Source organism: Poecile atricapillus, chromosome Z, assembly GCF_030490865.1.
Source record: "Poecile atricapillus isolate bPoeAtr1 chromosome Z, bPoeAtr1.hap1, whole genome shotgun sequence".
In the NCBI taxonomy this organism is placed as follows: Eukaryota; Metazoa; Chordata; class Aves; order Passeriformes; family Paridae; genus Poecile; species Poecile atricapillus.
The window spans coordinates 91,112,166-91,119,529 of NC_081289.1; positions in this window are offsets into that span (position 1 = coordinate 91,112,166).

Consider the following 7,364-nt stretch of genomic DNA (forward strand, 5'->3'; position numbering starts at 1 on the left):
TGCAGACCCATTGCTAATGTGTAACCCATTGTCAAAGGTAAGTGCTAAGAGCTTGTGGACTTTCGTCAAGCAGGCTGGTTGTCTGGACAGGAAGATGTGAGAAAATGCCAAGGGGATGTCTGGGATCAACAGCAGCTCACAAAAAAAACTACCAAAACTACAAGAAATGAGATCAGTCTTATCAGAAAATAACCAGACAGGCAGAGACACCCCTGAACAAGGTAACTGAGAAACTCAGTAGCTGAGCCCCAAGTCATTTAAAAAAAAAAACCAGCCCTCTGCCTCCTAACATAGACTTAAGCCAGGTTTGGAAATAGTTTTCCTGTTAGTCCATGCCCTGTCCCTCTTCATGGTCAAGAGTTGGCAATCAGAGATAGACTAATGAAAGAGTCCCTAGTCATGATTTAATAGGAAGGTACCTCTAGAGAACTCCTCACTAAAAGGCCACATGTTTGTCTCCGACCAGCTGCTTATGGAAATGGTTAGAAGGCAGAAAATGAGAGCAGAATTTTCCAAAGCATGTCAGCATGTGATGGTGTGCATGCATACTCACACACACACCCACGTGGCCAGAAACCACTGGGAACTGGGATTCTTTCTGACAGACAGAATGGTTTCAGGATATATATGGCAGTATAAAAGGTCATGGCTAGTCTGAACAGCTTGATGCCTCTGCAGACTTCCAGTGACAGTTACAGCTGCAGATGACTAAAATGCAGGGATGGTTACAGCTCTCACATCTGAAGCCAAGGACTGAAATACTACCCGCCTGCTCCCAGCCGCTCAGCAGCTTCTGTGAGAGCTGCAGCGCGTGGCGTGCCACAGTCCAGACGGTTGCCTAGCACTCATACTCTGTTTTGTTTGCTCTCTCTGATTGTGCTGGCTGAGGCTTAGGATAAATGGAGTAGTCATCCAATTACCCCTGGGCACCCCTTTCTACTGACATCTATTTGAGGAAAAGTAGCTTTACCACATGGATGTTTGCTTCCAACTTTTCTGAACCCCCAGGAGACTTTACAACATTCCATTAATCCAGAGTGCCTGCTTAGCTGATCAGCTCTGTAGTTTGTCTCTGCAATGAATTAGTAGAGAGGTCTGTGCAAATGGTTGGGAGTTAAGTACACATATTCCCAAGTAACATGATTAGCCTAGTAGATTTCATTGTAGGTGAAATGTCTGTTCTATACTTGGAAAGCAGAGGATGTAATGTATTTTTTGTTCCACCCACTGTGGAAATCTTGCAAATTCAATAGCTAAAATTCTGTTTATCAACACTGTTGGGCCCATCTTTTCCTTGGCCTGGGAGCTAAGAAAGGAAAATAAGAGGGGAATAATTTGTGTAGTTTCAAAAAGGGCAGCAAGGAGACTGTGAGCAGTCTGTTCTGAAAGTTTCAGAATGGGTACAGACTGAGGGACACCAGAGGCTCCTGGTGCCAGAAGGGCATAAGTATCAGTCAAAACAATCAACTGTAAAAAAAAAATCACAGTACATTCCTAACATGTCCCTGGTAGAAGATCACAGCTTGGCAGAGTAGTGTTCAAGCCCAGAATGACTAGCAAAATGAACACTCCTGGCTTTACCTAATAATGGCACAGTTAAAGCATTATGAGCTAAGCCAAATAATTTGTAAAGCTAAGCACTCTTTTTTTATTTATTTATTTATATTTTTTAAATCTCTATCTTAGACAATTGTCAGCTTTAAACCACAGTTCTAGTGAATCTATCTCATATTTTGCAAATGTTGCTTTTGGTAGTGAAATTTACTCTCGTAGTTGATTTTGCTACATTTAAATTCTACTCTGTAAATTTTCAAGTCTTACTGCTCAAGATCTTCTATGGAGTCTAGGGCAGTTTCTACTAGAATGCCATACTGAAGAGGCAGTGTATGGTCATGCACTGGTTAGCAGGAATGTCTTAGGGTATATGAATTCAGACGTGCAGGTCTTTTATTATGCATTCCAGGGATTGCCAGGAGAGGGAGAAAATTTTGGCTTCTGGGAGAGAAATTCAGCTTTCACAAGCTTAACCAATACTGCTTTAAAAGCTAGGTGCATCACTGCTGCTGATTTGAAAGATATAAATGTTGAACATCTGAAGATTGCAATCTCTTGTCAATGTACTTTCAATCTCTTGAAATAACACCAGGGCAATGTAGAGAGGAAAGGAAATTTTGCAACTTGCACATCAAACAACAAAATAATGTAGAAAGCTGTAGGTTAATTAGAATGTATAAAACCTCTGAATTATTTAAAATTTCCTTATTTATGCCTATTAGAAATCCTTGCATCATATGAAATAGCATCTGTGTCCTGTAGCATATTTCCATTACTAAACTACTGTGTGTATTTGAGGGAAGTTAATCTATAAATTATTGTATGAAAATGTATATGTACATACAGCTATACAAACACCTAATTTAAAAGCTATAAAATAAGTATTATTTGTAAAACTTTCTCCAGATTGTGAGCAAAATTAGACCATTATCTTCTTATTTCCCTGTTTTCATAGTACAGAAAAAAATTAGAGAGCCAAATACTGTTATGGATAGTTGGGACAAAACCCTGACTCCCCTGGGTGTCATCCTTACACCCCAGGGTGAATAGGCAGATATACTAATTTCCTCATAGAAAAGAGGCTTCTCTCAAGATCAGACTTCTCTGTCCCAGCCTGTATCCACAGGCAGACTGCAGATAGTTTCTGCTGTCAGCTGTGAGTTAAACACCAAGGGACAGGGAAAGCTCTCAGCTTGCAGGAGTTCAGCAAACATGCCAAAACTTCAAATCCTGCCGACTCACATCTCCAGCCGTCACATAATTTCTCATGACTTTAACACCAATCTGCACAAGGCTGTTTGCTGATATAAGAACTAATATTCAGCTCCCAAAATTTTACTGTCAGGATGATAGAAAGAAGAGTTTCCAGTTAAAGAAACTTTGTCATCTGGCTGGTCCACAGTGCACTTCATATGAAGGCCTCGATTTTTAGACCAGAACTTGAATGAATGTAGATCATTGATGTTATATAATGTGAGCAAACACAGTTGAGGAGACTAAGCCCATATATGGAACTACCTCATGCATACAATCTCTCCAGCCTGAGGGAGAGATGTGTCTAAGGCACATGGTGCTTGCTGTCCTGAGGGAGAGAGGGGTATTTTGTGATACACAGATGTTGCTCAGGCTTAGGCAAGGTGAGAGGGTTCTTTGAGCCCCCATCCTGGCCCTAGCCCAGGGGTGCAGATTTGCATCCCTGGTCAGCCAATGCAGGGATCTCCCTGCTGTGTCTCAGCCCCTGGCAACAGACATTTCCAGGTGTCTCTGCCCTCACAAAGCTCTTCTTCTTTATATGAAAATACATAAATACTCATGGTTAAGAACAAGTTCCGTGATTTCATGTAGTACCAGTGGTGGTATTTGTGGTACCACTGGGGCTGCCAGAGGTGTGGGCAAGTACTGGCAATCAAAGGGCTTTACTAAGGTGAGTTTGGCAGCAGTTGACAGGCATTTGCCACCTCTCCCTTGTTGCACAGCAGTTAGGGTACCTCAGGGAAGACCTAGGATTCAGGCTATGCTTGAACAGGTGTTTTAATTTATTGAATAATTTAGCCATAGCTCACATGCAGGCAGTTGCACAAATGCTTTATGCATCTGTCTGCTCAGCTTGCCATTTGCTCTAGCTATCCTTTTTGGAGACCTGTTTGATGTAATATCCTATATTGTCTTCCTGACCCTACACTCAGCCAGGTCTGTGTAGGCAACTGGGTGCCAATTTAGGGAAGACACTGAATGCAGATATAACACAGAGCAGCTGGAGTGCTCATCCGCCTTGCAAAATGTAACACTGATTTTTCTGAGTTAGCTTGGAGCCTGACAGAAGTATAGTCATGCTGGGGATACCAACCATTACATGAACAAAAGTGGGATAAAGAATTTGAAGAAATCACTGTATTAATGAATATATATGCCTTCTAGTGCCAAAGCTAACAACTGAGATGTGGATTAGATTAGATTTCTCTTTGCTGTATTGCTGAGCATAGTCTGCCTTGAGGATGCAGAAACCTCTGCACCTTGTATCATAGGGATAAGGAAGCGAAGGGTTGAAACAGAATACAGCACTTTATAACCACATCTCTTGCTGAAGTCGCAATCCAGCTTCCAAAATATTATCAACGGCAATCTTGAAAACCCTTCAGCTAGTTCAGACTAAGAACTGCCAAAAACTGTTTAGTGACCTGTGACTTTTTCCTTATGGTATTACCATTTGTACACAAAATGAATATCAAGTCTTCAATCTGGAATGAGGGATGTAAATGCAACAGTAAAACACGTTTGTATGAGACACAGTGCTGCAGGGCTGTGACCCAGACACTGAGGTGACAACTGCTGCACCTGATGAAACCAGAGGTGCCTGCAAGGTGGGTAGCATGTTAGTCCTTTGTGAAAGTGACAATCCCTTCTGCTGTCTACTGTGAACAGCTGTGAGGACAAGAAAACCCTGAGGTGAGAACTAAGTAATCGCAACACTATTATATCACTTAACATCATTCTCCATTCACAGCTTTCAAAACCAGAGCGTTTTGTGGAGGGAAACTGCAAAACTGAACAAGCATAAGGACTTGTTCTTTTCAATGTCATGCATTGCGTCCGTGGCACCACCAAAGATCCCAGCCTGACGTCAACACCCCTCTTCACCACGGGCAGGGGGCCAAAGACAGGGGGAGGTAAGACAAATGAAATTGTTGGTGGCACTGTGTGCCCCTGACAGATTGATTTGTTATGAAAGATTGAAGTTGAAACCTTAAAGCGTGGATGGGTATCTCTTATTTTTCATGTTGCTTCTGGTACAGTGGGTCAAAATATTTTCTTTTTACCTCTGGGAAGTAGGGCTTAAATTCATTCTGGGAGCCAGACAATAACTGCAGTAGGGCACGCTGAGGCCATACTATGCTGGCTCTTGAGGCCCCCAGAACCAGGTACTGCCAAGCAAGTGCTTCCTCCACAAGGCAATATGAAAGTGTGGAACTCATAGAACAGCAGTCAGGAGGCAGCCACATTGTCAGACCTTCTAGGACATAGTCCACTTATGTAATGAGAATGGCCTTCTCAAAATATATATATGATTAAGTTATTCTTGAAGCTGTATATATGAGATATGAAAGAGAAAAATGGCAGCAGGACACTTAGAGAAGTATAACTCCTATAAAATTTTCTTTAATAATTAATTTCTCTGCTTAATTCGTAGATGACTGCACCTAGTTACTCTAAGGTAGATTTTGGAACTATCAAGGCAGACTTATTATTTGCCACAGGAGCATGATATTTTTATATAAAGAAGAGGTCCAATAGTCTGACAGGCAGTGTCTAAACTCCCCACCAGTGTGCCTTGAGGTTGCACGGATTTATCTTTTACAATGGTCCAGAAGCCTATCTGCAGAAGCCATTCCTGCTCCCCTCTGGCCCACTTGAACAATATTCCTCCCCTGGGCCCTGTCCCAGGACCTTGGCCTAATTCAGAGCTGGGAGGGGTGAGGACAGGCTGTGTTTGACACCCACAGACACATTACTGTGCCCACTGCCCTGTAGTTTGCAAGCTCATCAGTGCTGACTGCATTGCTTACTGCCTGCCCCAAAAACTTCGGGGATTGAAGGGGGAAGGTCAGTTAGGTTATCATCTCCGTGCTCCCTCCAACACAGAACTGCTCCCTATAGTACCTTATTTTCATGTGCTATGATTTACACAGCCCACCACGACTATCAATTAGCTCCTACAACTTTCAAATTATTTTTCTGGCTTGGCAGAGCCTCCCTACCAGCATGTTATTTTTGATGCTAAGAATGCCCTTTCATCTGTTCATTTTGTTTCCAATTGCTGTTGACTCCACCTGACAAAGCTCTTCAAATAAAGCCTCCATTCCACTGACATTTCTTGAAAATGTTCTCTTTTCTTCTTTTCCCCACTTCCTTTTAATTTAGCATTTTCACAAAGTTAGGTCTTTTAATACCTATCCCTAAATTAATACCACCACTTCCTTAAAAATTGTAATGGCTTTACTCTAAATTCCCATCAATTTCTTATGATCTTTCTTCTTCAGAGTCTTGCAGACAAAAAAAACAGCCTGTGAGCCATCTTTCCAGCACTGGCTACAAAGGGACAAAAGGCCACCCAGTCTTTGATACATTACTTTTGTACATAAAATGACAAGTTGAACTGTTTTCTCTCTCTCCCCCCTTTTTTTTTTTCCTTTTTTTTGAAGTGGGGAAGCTACAAGATTGCATTTTAAATTTATGTCCAAATTACTGCCCATTAATGCTTACACACCTTCTCTGAGTTTGTTTCTGCATGCGCTTCCTTTCTGAGGCTTCCAGGTAACATACTTGGCCGTGACAGAATTTACAATCTCTTGCTCAGGTGCAGCTTTTTTAGGATTTTTCTCACTTTCTATTATCATAGGAGGACAGTAAATGCCACATCCTAAACCCGTAGCAAGCCATGTGCAATCTCACTCAAGCAAAGCAAATTTTGCACCAAACAGCAACATTGTCCCAGAGCCAGAACACCCTCTGTGCTGCAAAAATTTGGCTTTTAATCCAATTTTTTTTAATTCATGACACATGTATGTACAGAATCGCAGAATCATAAAATAGTTAGGGATGGAAAGGATCTCTGGAGATCATCCAATCCAATTCCCCGCCAAAGCGGGATCATCTCCAGCAGGTTACACAGGAATGCATCCAGGTGGGTTTTGAAGGTCTCCAGAGTAGTAGAACCCACAACCTCTCTGGGCAGCCTGTTCCAGTGCTCTGCCTCGCTCAGTGTAAAGTTTCTCCTCAGGCTGACTTGGAGTTTCTTGTGTTGTAGTTTATGGCTATTACTCGTACTACCGCTGGGCACGGCTGAAAACAATCTGCCACCATCCTCTTGGCACCAGCCTTTGAGATATCTGTGTGCACTGATGAGATCCCCTCTCATTGTTCTCTACTCTGGACTACATAAGCCCAGTTCCCGCAGTCTCCTCGTAAGGGAGATGCTCCTGATCCCAAATCATCGCTGTGGTCTCCGCCGGCGGTCTCCCGCAGCTCCTTGTCCCCCTTGTGCTGCGGAGCACAGTACGCAGCAGTGCCGGCATGCAGCACAGATGTGTCCGTACAGAGCCCACGGCGTGCCTGTGAAGTGCATTCCCAAAATGTCTCTGTGGGATTCTGTGGGATTCCCTGGGACCTTCCTGCCCCCCGCGCTGCTGCTCTGCGGCGCCCCCTAGCGGCCGCCTGCGCCCGCACGGCGCCCTCGAGCGGCGGCGTAGTCCCGCCCCCGGGCGCGCGAGGCGTGGATCTGATTGGCCGCGGAGGAGCCGCCCCGCCCCCTG